Source organism: Lycium barbarum, chromosome 1 (assembly GCF_019175385.1).
Source record: "Lycium barbarum isolate Lr01 chromosome 1, ASM1917538v2, whole genome shotgun sequence".
In the NCBI taxonomy this organism is placed as follows: domain Eukaryota; kingdom Viridiplantae; phylum Streptophyta; class Magnoliopsida; order Solanales; family Solanaceae; genus Lycium; species Lycium barbarum.
This window is the reverse complement of record NC_083337.1, coordinates 39020218-39033654: the sequence shown is the minus strand read 5'-3', so window position 1 is coordinate 39033654 and position 13437 is coordinate 39020218. Positions and strand designations below refer to the sequence as shown.

General features: G+C 40.7%; 1 non-coding gene across 1 annotated transcript; it reads left to right on the top strand.

The window, feature by feature from the left end:
- Nucleotides 1–12061: 12061 nt before the first annotated feature.
- On the top strand, nt 12062–12167 carry LOC132618744 (small nucleolar RNA R71). The gene has a single exon (XR_009574285.1). It is a non-coding gene; the product is annotated as a small nucleolar RNA R71 (small nucleolar RNA).
- The last annotated feature ends 1270 nt before the right edge of the window (nt 12168–13437 follow it).

Sequence of the window (13437 nt, the reverse complement as noted above, 5' to 3'; positions counted from 1 at the left end):
TTCACTCTAGCATGCAACACTTCATCCGAGGCCTCACAAACAAAAACCAAACATGTACATTAATGTAAAAACATCATGCAGACTCACCCGTGGCCTCGGAATCCCTAACGGAGGTCTAATTTCCTACGTTACCCCCCAATGGACTCAACACAACGAAACAATAATCTTACACAAATCAAGTTTTCAGTTCTTAAATTTCTACATTTTAGTTTCTATTAGCTCGTTCTACCCTTGGGAAGGTTCTATTTGGTAGGGTGATCCTAGATTTCCTATAACGACCGGGATGGTCATTACACTTTACCTCATCCAAAATTCATATTAAATAAAAAAAAACTTGAGCATTTGAAATTGAACATTTTGCGCATATAAATATTGCGTAATTTAAGTGTGCCATATAAAACGTCTGAAATTGAGCATGGTGTTGTCAAATCAAGTATGTCAAAACTCATATTTTGTGCATATAAATGTTGCGCAATATAAGTGTGTCATATAAAGCGTCTGAAATTGAGCATGGTGTTTTCAAATCAAGTATGTCGAAACTCATACTTTGCGCATATAAATGTTGCACAATATAAGTGTGTCATATAAAGCGTCTGAAATTGAGCATGGTGTTGTCATATCAAGTATGTCCAAACTCATATTTTGCGCATATAAATGTTACGTGATATGCTCAAATTACACCTATTAATAGTATAACGCGGACGATGTCAAATATAGTAACCCAACTAGGTTGGGGTCGAATCCCACAGGGAATATGGTGTGAAAAGGTTACTAAACTCGTAGAATGCTTAATTTAGGTCTAATGTCTTAATCCGATGATTTCTGTAAAAGTTGGGTTTTTATGACTAATTTCTAACTAATTGCTCGGGGTTGTAATTTATGGTAAAAGAGACCAAGGTTGTGTCCCCGTCAGATAGGGTGTATGATCATGGGTATTGATCTTGATATACTTCTAATGGATCATTATATGAATGCACTTAACCTCTATATGAATCTCTACTATTTCCCAATAAATAAAGATTATCTCTTTCTATGATTTTCCCAAATATAAGAAAGTAACTATGAAGAACGGTTAATTATGCGAAGTAAATTCTTCTTATTCCTAAGTGAATTTATTAAACAAAGTTTCTAGCTCTGAGTCCTTGTTATTTATTCTTACCAACCCTAATTATTTTCCCAAATAAATCAAAGTTTATGGCTTTAATCAATGTTTGCAACCATTAATTATGAATGAAGAATGAAGAATAAATAAACCCAAATAATCCATTATGTGTATATCAATCACAAAACCCAATCACAAAAAACCCATCATTGGGTTCACAACCCCAGTAATGGAATTTAGCTACTCATGACAAAGAACAAGAAATAAGAAACTGAAGAATTCATAATTGCTTACTTTGGAAGAAAAGAGGAATTGATAATACTTGAATTGATGTTTGAACCTTCAAAAACTAGAGATTATTTAATGTTCTAAGCCAAAAGTCAACATATAATAACTTAATACAATTAAAACCCTAAAATGACTATTTATAGATTCTGAAAACGTAAAAGTTACAGATTTGCACTTTGGTCCCCGTCGATACAAAATACGGTCCGTAAAATGAAATACGGACCGTAAACCAGTTTATGACCAGGTCTTCCTTCAAGACTTGAGAAACTGCAATCTCTTGAAATACGGACCATATTTTGATTTACGATCCGTCTTCTGCATAGTCGTCTTTCAACTTCCAAAACTTCGACTTTCTGCCAGATGCTTGAATGGTTAAATACGCTTTGAAATACGGACCGTAAAGTGGAATACGGTCCGTAAAAGCTGTTCGTAAATCACCATTTTCTTAGCCTGCCTTTCTGTTTCTTCTTATTCTTAAATACGCCCATGGAATACGACCCGTATTTGAGAATACGGTCCGTAAACTGAGTTTACGACCACCTCTTTACTTTTAACTGTTTTCTTTCCAAATCTATTCCGTTATCTGAAAAACACTAAAAAACACATTAAATAGACACTAACTTGCTTAAAAATAAGTAAAACTTCTCGTAAAAAGGCTTTGAATGTTCCATAAATTCTCGGCACATCAACACCCCCAACTTAAACTCTTTTCTTGTCCTCAAGCAAGCTATGCAATACAACGATTCAATCTAACACCTAGATATCACAGAGTAATAGTGTCTACATTGGTTTTGACTCTGAACTACCAGCCTACATGTCTTTCTTCCAAGGACCCCCCCCCCCCCCCCCCAAATTTTCTATTTAAAATCAATATACACAACTCAAGAACGTTATGACTAACAATGAAGCTTCAATGCATGGCATTACGTCATTGAATATATTATGATGCACACAAACGCTACTTTAGGCGGTCACTTTATTTCGCTCAATTCTCATCCTTATGCCCTCACATAGACCAAAGAATGTCCCAAAACACATATATACAACAAGAATGGGACGAAGACGAAAGAGAAGAGAAAAACACTCACACTCACAAAGAAATTCATATCTACACATGCAAATACCATAGGCTTGCCCTTATTTTCTATGTTTTCATCCGAGGCTCATTCGGTTGTGATTACATTAGGACTTGTTTCGGTTTGTAATGTAGGCTTAGGGACGGGTAAGATACTTTTCAGATGTTAGTGACTCATCCTCCTTGAATACTACAACATCTCTTCACTTTAATTCACCTCTTTTCTTTCCAACCCTTTTATTTTCTTTCAAGTTTTTCGACCTCGATGTGGTTTTAACAAACTTACAAATATTTTTGTGTCATAAATTTCTGATTTTGTTTTCTTTTTATATATGCAACTACCACATCGAATCTCCACTAGCAAACTCCACCACCCCCAACTTATATTTTTAACATCTACTCCACATTTAATTCACCCCCAACTTAGACATTTTGCCCCATTTATCTAGTAGCATCAAGGAGGGAACGAGTGCGAAGATGGATTAATTGCACAAAGGGTAAGGTTTCAAAATTAGCTAGCCAAGAAAAAGGTCAAAAGGCTCAAAAAGGGAAACTAGGGATATTTCAAATTTTTGGTAAGACTTATTTAGACAAAGTGACTATTTACACAAAGAAAGCCTAAGATCATCTCACAACCAAACTAACTTTCGGATTTCAAACAAGACCAACCGGGCAAGTTCTAGATTACACATGCATAAACAGAACCAAACTAACAACTCACACACACATTGGCATAAGGACAAGTGTTTTTACACTTGTGACATCATAAGTAGTCATTCATCACACAATACCCCAATAATCATAATATCGTATAGAGAATCAATCATGTCAACCAATAACTGTTCTAAGTATGCTTTTTTTTAATTAACGAGGGTCCAAAATTTCCAACATACCATAACAACATGCCATCAGTTACAAAGTAACACCAAATAAGTCAAAACTACTCTATTCAACCTACGCAACATCCTAAACATGCCAGTTTCAACAAAAACAAATCCCCTCAGGAAAAGAACTCTGGCAAAGAAAAGCCGAAGAGGTTCCTAAGCATATATTTACAATACAACTATACCAACACTCCCACCCCCAACAGAAAAATCAAGCACTGTCCCCATGCCTCAATTATAAGAACAAGGGAAAGAGGTTATACCTTGGCACCCTAGGCGCTGTGCGTGTCTCAAGACTGGCCCGCTACATCAGGCGGCTGACTAGTGGACTCTCCTGGTCGGCGCTGCAGCTCAACTAAAGACTCAAGGATGGCCTGCTGCATCTCTTGTCCTCCATCTTCTTCAATATCTTTGCCAACTCCTCGGGGTCCTCAGATGTCTCACGAACCCTCTTGCCTGTATCTCGCACACGGGGCTCGGCATCTTCTGCCTCCTCCTCATAATCCAGCAGATCCAGCACCTTAAACGTACTAGGCCAAGTGGCACGTGGTGCTGGAGCTGGGGCGGCTGTCGTACTTTGCGCTTTGAGCGCCTCAAGCTCTTTCTTCAACTTATCCAACTCACTCCTCAATGAGACAGACTCCCCACCGGGTGTGGTCTGCTCTCGAGTCACCATTTTCGACTAAAAACTATACAGTCCAGCCCGGTACAATTCGTGCTTTTTCTCGAACTCTGCACGGATCTCTGTGGCAGCCTCTGTAACCAACTGCTGCACTATTTTCACCACTTTCGCCTTGAACTGTTGCAAGATTTTCCCTACCTGCCTTTCAGCCTTCACTGCCTTGAATGCAATCTAGTGTAGTTAGTATGGCTGAAGTGAAGCAACTCCAACTCTGGATCGGCATACTCGGCTGACTCAGCAGCAGTGGCAGACCCCGAAGGAGGGCCCTGTGTGGCAGGAGGTGGTGGTGGAGGCCTCGCTTCAGAAGAACCTATCTCGGTTGCAGAAATCGGTGTATCTACACTATCTAGGACACTTGTAGTGGAACCAACAACCTCAGTAGCAGCAGCACCAATATCGGGATCTACTGGATCAGTCCCATAAGCATGGCTCGGACTCAACTCTAACTGAGTGTCGTCGTCATCACCGGACTGATCTGCCTTTTGGTCATTCTTGCCCGGGACCTTATTCTTCCTCCAATCTACCACATGGGCAGCTATGATAGTGCCGTCCCATTTCGGGAGATGAAATATCTTAGCCCGTCTACACAATTTCGTGATAAGACACGAAAATACCATGGTTTGTTTGGGCTTGTGTGCCCTTACATGCAGCTCCTCCGCAATAAGCTCTCCAATATTCTTCGAGTGCTTTGACATCAACGAGGCAATAGTGACTGCCTGACTGGTGGAGAGGGTGTTGTTTGACTGGGTTGGAGTGATCCGGTACCTAAGCAACGTCTACCAAAACTTAGCTTCTGCCGACAAGCAACTATTAGCAATTTTTACTTTTCCATCGGTTGTCCATTGTTTCTTATGTGGCTCAGACGTGATAGTAGCGGTGGACCATTCCCTCACAAATTTCCTGTCCCTCTTGTCTAGGTATAGGCTCAGATTAGTAAGTGCCACAAAATCATTACCAAATAGCACTCTGTTGATGGCCTTGGAGGAAATATCGACAAGAGAGTTCCGGACTGTCACATTCTCCAATATAGGTATTTGATGCCAAGCGCAACTCGGCTTCTTCATAGACAGCAACACAGCCCCATATGATACATAGAATTCCCTCACAATGTGCGGAGCATACTTTCCTGGTTCGTGGGTGAAAACATCCATCTTGTACATCTTGACGGTCTCGTCTAGCTGTGGGTGTGCTGTAACACCATCAAAAATTAGTCGCCGCTCCTCGAATATTTTCCTCTGCGGCTGTCCCCTAGTTTTTGTCCCGGCCATCCGATCATACAATTCCTTTGATCGAGAATCAGAGTTTTTCTTCCTCTAGTCGTTTGGTCCGAACGACTAATTTACAACCCTCTGATGGTGTACCATCATCCGGATCATTACCAGCATTTATCTCCTCTGAGCCACTCTCCTGTTTCGTTTGTTGGGATGCCCTCTGCTTGATACTTCCGCGTCAGGATCCCCCTCTTCAGACTGGGAGGCTTCCGATGCGGACTTGGACAGTGTCATGGTTGGGGGCGTAGAAGGCCTTACCGATGTGCCTTGCGTGGGGGCCCCTCTGACCTTCGGTGGCGGTATAACTTCTGTGCACTCGGATCCTAATTTTTCCCCTTCCGAATTGGAGAGTTCATCTGTCAAATTAAAGTCCGAGTGCACTTTCTTTCCCGTGCCTTTGCGTTTGGCCCCCAATTTCCTTGCATTCTTTTTCTGACCCATTCCTGCAAAAGACATATCATATTAGCTACAATGGAACAACCAATCAAAAATGAAAACAAAATAGCTATACACAAAAACTGTGTTCTGTCTGTGACTGTAAATGTAAAACATGGATTGTAAACTGAAATACGGTCCGTAAACTGAGATCGTAAACTGCTTGTTCTTTAGATGACCTTTCTGTTGCATAGTTAAATTTTTAAAGACGGACCATAAACTGAAATACGGTCCGTAAACTGAGATAGTTTTTCGCATCTCACAGTCACAGACATAGAACATGTTTTGGTTGTTGAAGTTCATTGCAAATCCTGGTTTCACATTGTTTTGGGGATTGGGTTACTCAGACTTCACTCAATTTGTTTTACCAAATTCTCATTAATTTCTCATAAGTCATGCTATTAGTGGGCATACCAAAACCTCAAATTTTGAAATCCAAAGTGTGGAATGCCCTCCAACCCATTTGGGTCTTATTAACAAAATTCCCAAAAGAATTTAAAAACTTAAACATCATTATCCCCACACAAGATCATTAACCAAGACATGTTCATACTTAATTGCACCAAACCCTAGTCTAATTAACACCTACCAACAAGTTCATACTCAATTGTGTAAAATAAGTGTGGAGAGTGTCAATCATACCTTTAGTGATGAACCAACAGATGACAACTTGAAGGACTATAAGAGAACAACTCAATATCAATCAATTTAAACCTAGGGCAGAGAGATTTCGAATTTTGTGAGAGTGGATGGATTTCAGAGTGTGGATTGGTGTATTTATGGAGTTTAGGAGGTGGAAGATGATGGGTTTTTAGTGGGAAGTCGTGGGGTTGTGATGGAAGGAGGGGAGTTATGGTTTTGGATCGTGGGATATAGAATTTAAGCGGTATAACTGCTTTCTCTCTGCCCGTAATTTAAATGTTTCCTGCCCTTATATTTTTATTTTATTTTTTCTAAATATGGTCTGTAAAGTGATTTACGGCCCGTATTTAAAGATATTTTTGTAGGCAGTACACTGTATTGTCTCATGAAAGATTACGATCAGATTTACCAATACGGTCCGTATTCCGTGGTCGTAAATCTTCATGTTACAATACAGTGCTACTGTTTTGTGACATTGTTAAATACGCCCTATTTTACGAGCCGTATTGTGAAATACAGTCCGTAAACTGCAGGCGTATTTTGCAATGTTGCGAAACAGTCTCTATTACTACTTAACTTACCTGCTATTCAGCAATATTTTCTTCAATATATTCCTGCATCAAAACAACCATTACCCTATATGTAATAAAAAACAAGCAAAAAGAAAATAAACATTACACTTGGGTTGCCTCCCAAGAAGCGCTTGAGTTAACGGTGCGGCACAACGATGGTACCCATTCACTCCTTATCAGCGAACACCGGGTCAGCGTTCATTCCGAGGTGCTTCAACTGGTATCAGTCAACAATTCTATCCCCATCAACCATCCCATGATAGTGCTTCACCCTCTGCCCATTCACCTTAAATGTCCGAGTTCCATCTCCGGAATTCAGTTCAATCACCCCATGGGGTGAAACAACTACCACCTCAAACGGACCCGACCACCTTGATTTTAGCTTGCCCGGTAGCAGCTTCAAGCGAGAGTTAAACAACAAGACGAGATCACCCTTGTAGAATTCTCACTTTAGGATTTTCTTGTCATGATACTGCTTCATCCTCTTTTTATAAAGTGCTGCACTCTCATATGCCTGGTACCGAACCTCATCCATCTCATTGAGTTGAAACAACCTTAGCTTGGTCGCCTCGTCCCAATCCATATTCAATTTCTTCAAAGCCCACATAGCCTTATGTTCAATTTCAACCGGCAAGTTACAAGCTTTTTTGAATACGAGCTTCAAGGGTGAAGTCCTAATCGGAGTCTTGAAAGCAGTCCGATATGCCCATAGAGCATCATCGAGCTTGCGGGCCCAATCAGTCCTATTTGCATTCACCGTTTTAGCTAGAATACTCTTGATCTCCCGATTGGATACTTCAACTTGCCTACTTGTCTGAGGATGATAAGGTGCTGCCACCCTATGTTTTACACCATATTTCTCCATAAATCTCACGAAAGCTCTATTGCAAAAGTGAGAGCCACCATCGCTGATTATAGCCCTCAGAGTACCAAATCGAGTAAATATATTCTTCTTGAGGAACCCCATGAAACTCTTGGCCTCATTGTTAGGTAAAGCCACCGCTTCTACCCATTTCGACACATAATCCACAGCAACCAAGATATATTTCATGCCACAAGAACTCATAAACGGTCCCATAAAGTCAATCCCCAAGACATCCAACACTTCTACCTCCATCACAAAATTCATGGGCATCTCTTGCCTTCTGCCTATATTCTCTTGCCTCTGACATTGATCACAAGACCTCACCAATAGATTTGCATCATGAAAGATAGTCGGCCAGTAATAACCGTATTCAAGAACCTTCACAGCAGTCTGGTTACCACTGTGATGACCCCCAACAGGAGATTCATGGCATGCCTTTAGAATCGTCATCACTTCACTTTCGGGAACACAACGCCGAATAATGTTGTCAGCTCAAGTTCTGAACAAATAAGGCTCATCCCAATAGTATTGGAGAGAATCCCGCAAGAACTTTTTCTTTTGGTAAGCTTTGATCCCTTCTGGAACTATGCTTGTTACCAAATAATTGGCAATGTCAGCATACCACGGTGCTACCTCCATTGGCACAGCCAACATCCTCTTATCTGGAAATGTATCATCTCTATCTAGCTCATCGGAAGGTCTCCCAGCTTCTTCAAGCCGAGAGAGATGGTCAGCAACTTGATTTTCAGTGCCCTTGCGGTCCTTCGCCTCAAAATCAAACTCTTCCAGCAATAACACCCATCAGATCAGTCGTGGCTTTGCTTCCTTCTTCGCCATAAGGTATCTCAATCCTGCATGATCAGTGTATACCACGACTTTGGAGCCCAACAAATAGGCCGAAACTTCTCAAAAGCAAAAACTATGGCAAGCAGCTCTTGCTCCGTCACTGTGTAATTCATCTGGGCAGCATTCAGTGTCCTGTTTGCATAATAGATCAGGTGCATAATTTTATTGTTCCTTTGGCCAAGCACAACACCTATCACGAAACCACTAGCATCACGCATCAATTCAAAGGGTAAGGACCAATCAGGAGCAACAATAATAGGATCAGCAGTAAGGCGCTCCTTTAACTCATCAAACGCCTTCCAGCACTTACATCAAACACAAACTTAGCCTCTTTTTCAAGAGGCTTGCACATTAGGTTAGCAATCTTTGAGAAATCTTTGATGAAGTGCCCGTAGAACCCAGCATGTCCCAAGAAACTTCGAACACCTTTGACTGAGATAGGTGGAGGAAGTTTTGCAATCACATCTATCTTCGCTTGATCGACCTCAATTCCCTTTTCAGAGATTTTATGACTGAGGACGATCCCTTCGTTCACCATAATGTGGCACTTCTCCTTATTTAGCACGAGATTTGTCTCCTCACATCTTTTTAGCACTTGACCTAGATGGCTAAGACAATCCTCAAAAGAATCACCCACAACCGAGAAGTCATCCGTGAACACTTCCAAGTAGTCCTCTACCATGTCAGAAAATATCGACATCATGCACCTCTGAAAAGTGGTTGGAGCATTACACAACTCAAAAGGCATCCGACTGAATGCAAACGTCCCATAAGGACAAGTAAACGTCGTCTTTTCTTGATCCTCCAACGCAATATTGATTTGATTGTAGCCGGAATAACAATCAAGGAAACAATAATAAGAACGCCCTGCTAGCCGATCAAGCATTTGATCAATAAAAGGCATAGGGAAATGATCCTTGAATGTGGCAGTGTTGAGCTTGCGATAGTCCATGCAAACTGTCCATCCGGTTACAGTTCTCGTCGGAATCAGCTCATTCTTTACATTGGGCACAACTGTGATGCCGCCCTTCTTAGGAACACATTGGACTGGGCTCACCTATTTACTGTCAGCAATCGGGTAAACCACTCCAGCATCTAACCATTTCATGATCTCTTTCTTGACTACCTCTTGCATATTCTCGTTCAATCTCTTTTGATGCTCTACACTCGGTTTTCTATCCTCCTCCAACTGGATTTTATGTTCACAGATCCCATATGGAATTCCCCGAATGTCTACTATGGTCCAACCAATAGCACGCCTATATTCATGCAATACCTCCAAAAGCTGTAGAATCTGCTCCTCAGTTAGTAGGGCTGAAACAATCACAGGCAATGTATTGTTCAGACCAAGGAACTCATACCTAAGATGTGATGGGAGCTGCTTAAGCTCCAACTTAGGCGGCTCAATGATCGAAGGCTTTGCTGGAGGAGTTGTTCTATTTTCCAGATCAAGATTTAGCTTCTTTGGGTGGTAAGAATATGAACCCAACCCAACAAGTGAATTAATTGTCTCCACATAACCTTCCATGTCTTCAGCATCAAAGTTCACAAGAATACCGGCTAGAGCTTCACCCAAACTTTCTTCTTCCATCTTGAACTCCACCGCTTCATCAACAACATCAAATGAATCAATTACCGAAATGCGCTCGTAAGCACTTGGTAACTTCATTCCCTTGCTATCCTAAAAAGTAACTTCTTCATCGTTGACTCGGAACTTGATTTCATTCTTCTCCGAATCCATCAGAGCTCTCCCTGTAGCAAGGAAGGGTCTCCCCAGAATAATAGGAATGTCCTGATCAACAACACAGTCAAGAATCACAAAATCAGCGGGCAACATAAATTTACCAACCCACACAAGCACATCATCAACCACACCAACAGGCCTTTTGATAGACCTATCAGCCATCTGCAACCTCATAGTAGTTGGCCTTGGCATCCCCAAACCTGATTGTTTGTATATTGCAAGAGGCAACAAATTAATACTCGCCCCATTATCATACAAAGCATGAGAAAAATCATGGTGCCCAACAGAACAAGGAATGGTAAACGCCCCAGGATCGCCCTTTTTCTGAACAGTAGTAGTTGAGATGATGGAACTCACAATGTAATTCAAACTCACGGTTTCATGTTGCACCGTTTTCTTCTTGGTCAATAGGTCCTTCAAATATTTAGCAAAACCGGGCATCTCCTTGACAGCTTCCAAGAAGGGAAAATTCAGAGGTAACTGCTTCAACTGGTCATAAAACTTCTCAAACTTAGCATATTCCTTCTTCTTTACCAACCTATGAGGAAAGGGAGGTTTAGACCTGAAAAAGCTGAGTCAAAGGGCAGAGAGCCCCTTTCACAGTCTGCTTGCTCGTGTCATCAGCCTCCTTCACAATCTTTGGAATATCAGCAACCTTCTTGTTAGTAGGATTCTCATCAACAATAATTGGTGCTTCAGAATGCACGTCTTCCTCTTCATCTATCGGCTCAAGATCAACAACCTTCTTATCAGCCCCTTGGAGTGTTTTACCACTCCTAGTAGTGAGGGCAAACACACGGTCTACATCGCCTTCCCCATTCTTCGGATTTGGAATAGTGTCACTCGAAAGTCCTCCCTTTTTAGGAGAGTGCTGCTCTTTAGAAATATCCATCATCTGTGACTCAAGCTTCTGAATAGCCGCTGTATGGGAACCCACTGTCTCTATCATCCCAGATAAAGTCCTCTCAAACTTAGACTGATTTGCTAGAATCTTCTCAAGCATTATTTCAACCTTCGAACTACCTTGCTCTGTTGACTGCCCTTTCGGTGGTATATAAGGATTAGAACTCTTGTTCCCAAAATTGTTACTGTTGTTGTAGCTCCCTTGGTTCGCACCACCATAATTATCGTTGTAGTTCCCTGAGTTGTTATAAGCACCTTGACCTTGCTGAGGTCTCTATTGATTCTGATTCTGGTAACCACCTTGGTAGTTCTGTCTTTGATAACCCCCTTGAGAGTTATTCACATAGTCAGCATCTTCAATCTGCATAGGAGGTCCATCATGAAACGGACCCTCTTGAGTCTGGTACATTCCTTTTGGCATACCTGCATAATCCTCACAAACATTCAGCTTCTTAATCTGGGTCTCATCAAATTTCTTTATTAGCAAGGAAATATTTGTTGCAAGCTCAGCCAATGTTTGCTGGGTATCTAGATTCTCTTTTACCATATTCTGGTTCATAGCACTACCGTAGGGCACAACATCAGCATTGTTTGAGTGCCAAGCCTAATTGTGAGTAGTCAGGCTGTCCAGCATGTTGGTCACTCGTTGGAAAGATTTATTCATGAAACAACCATCAGTTGCATTGTTAGCAACTGATTTTGTCACTGGATCCAGCCCTCGGTAGAACTTCTCCATTAATATGTTCTCCGAAAAACCATGATTCGGAATCTTTTGCAAATACTCTTTGAATCTCTCCCAAGCTTCATATAACTATTCCCCCGGTCGCTGCTTAAATTCATAGATCTTGTCACGAATCTCAGCCTTCTTGCTAGGAGGGTACCGTTTCTTGAGAAAGACTACTACCATCTCTTCCCATGTAGTAATAGAATTCCGGGGCAACTTCTCGAACCATGCTCTTGCATCTCCAGCTAAGGAATATTTGAATAACCTCAGCCGAATAGCATCTTTTGGAAAGTTTTTTTGGATGTGATTAGCACACACATCCATAAAATTGTGCAAATGACGTTGAGGGTCATTCTCGGTAGGGTTCCGAAAGTAGCCCTCAAAGCTTCAACAACTGGTATAGAGAGGAGTCAATTTTTACGTTTGTAGCTCCACATCGAGGATGAAACAAAAGCATATGCATAGTCCTCCTCCGGAATAAGATCAGCGAAGACATTTTCTTCATCTGATTCAGTCGCCTGATGATTAAATCGATTCCCCTGGTTACCAACACGTTGGTTTTGCTGATTCTGATTCATGTTCACTTGGTTTACAAGAAATAGCAAACAAGGTGTGATGGAAAAAGCAAAAGACTCAAAGCAAATACTATTTAGTAATTTCAAAACCATATTCCCCGGCAATGGCGCCAAAATTTGATACGCTCAAATTACACCTATTAATGGTATAACGTGGACGATGTCAAATATAGTAACCCAACTAGATTGGGGTCTAATCTCACAGGGAATATGGTGTGAAAAGGTTATTAAACTCGTAGAATGCTTAATTTATGTCTAATGTCTTAATCCGATGATTTCTGTAAAAGTTGGGTTTTTATGACTAATTGCTTTGGGTTGTAATTTATGGTAAAAGAGACCAAGGTTGTGTCCCCGTCAGATAGGGTGTATGATCATGGGTATTGATCTTGATATACTTCTAATGGATCATTATATGAATGCACTTAACCTCTATATGAATCTCTACTATTTCCCAATAAATAAAGATTATCTCTTTCTATGATTTTCCCAAATATAAGAAAGTAACTATGAAGAACGGTTAATTATGCGAAGTAAATTCTTCTTATTCCTAAGTGAATTTCTTAAACAAAGTTTCTAGCTCTGAGTCCTTGTTATTTATTCTTACCAACCCTAATTATTTTCCCAAATAAATCAAAGTTTATGGCTTTAATCAATGTTTGCAACCATTAATTATGAATGAAGAATGAAGAATAAATAAACCCAAATAATCCATTATGTGTATATCAATCACAAAACCCAATCACAAAAAACCCATCATTGGGTTCACAACCCTAGTAATGGAATTTAGTTACTCATGACAAAGAACAAGAAATAAGAAACTGAAGAATTC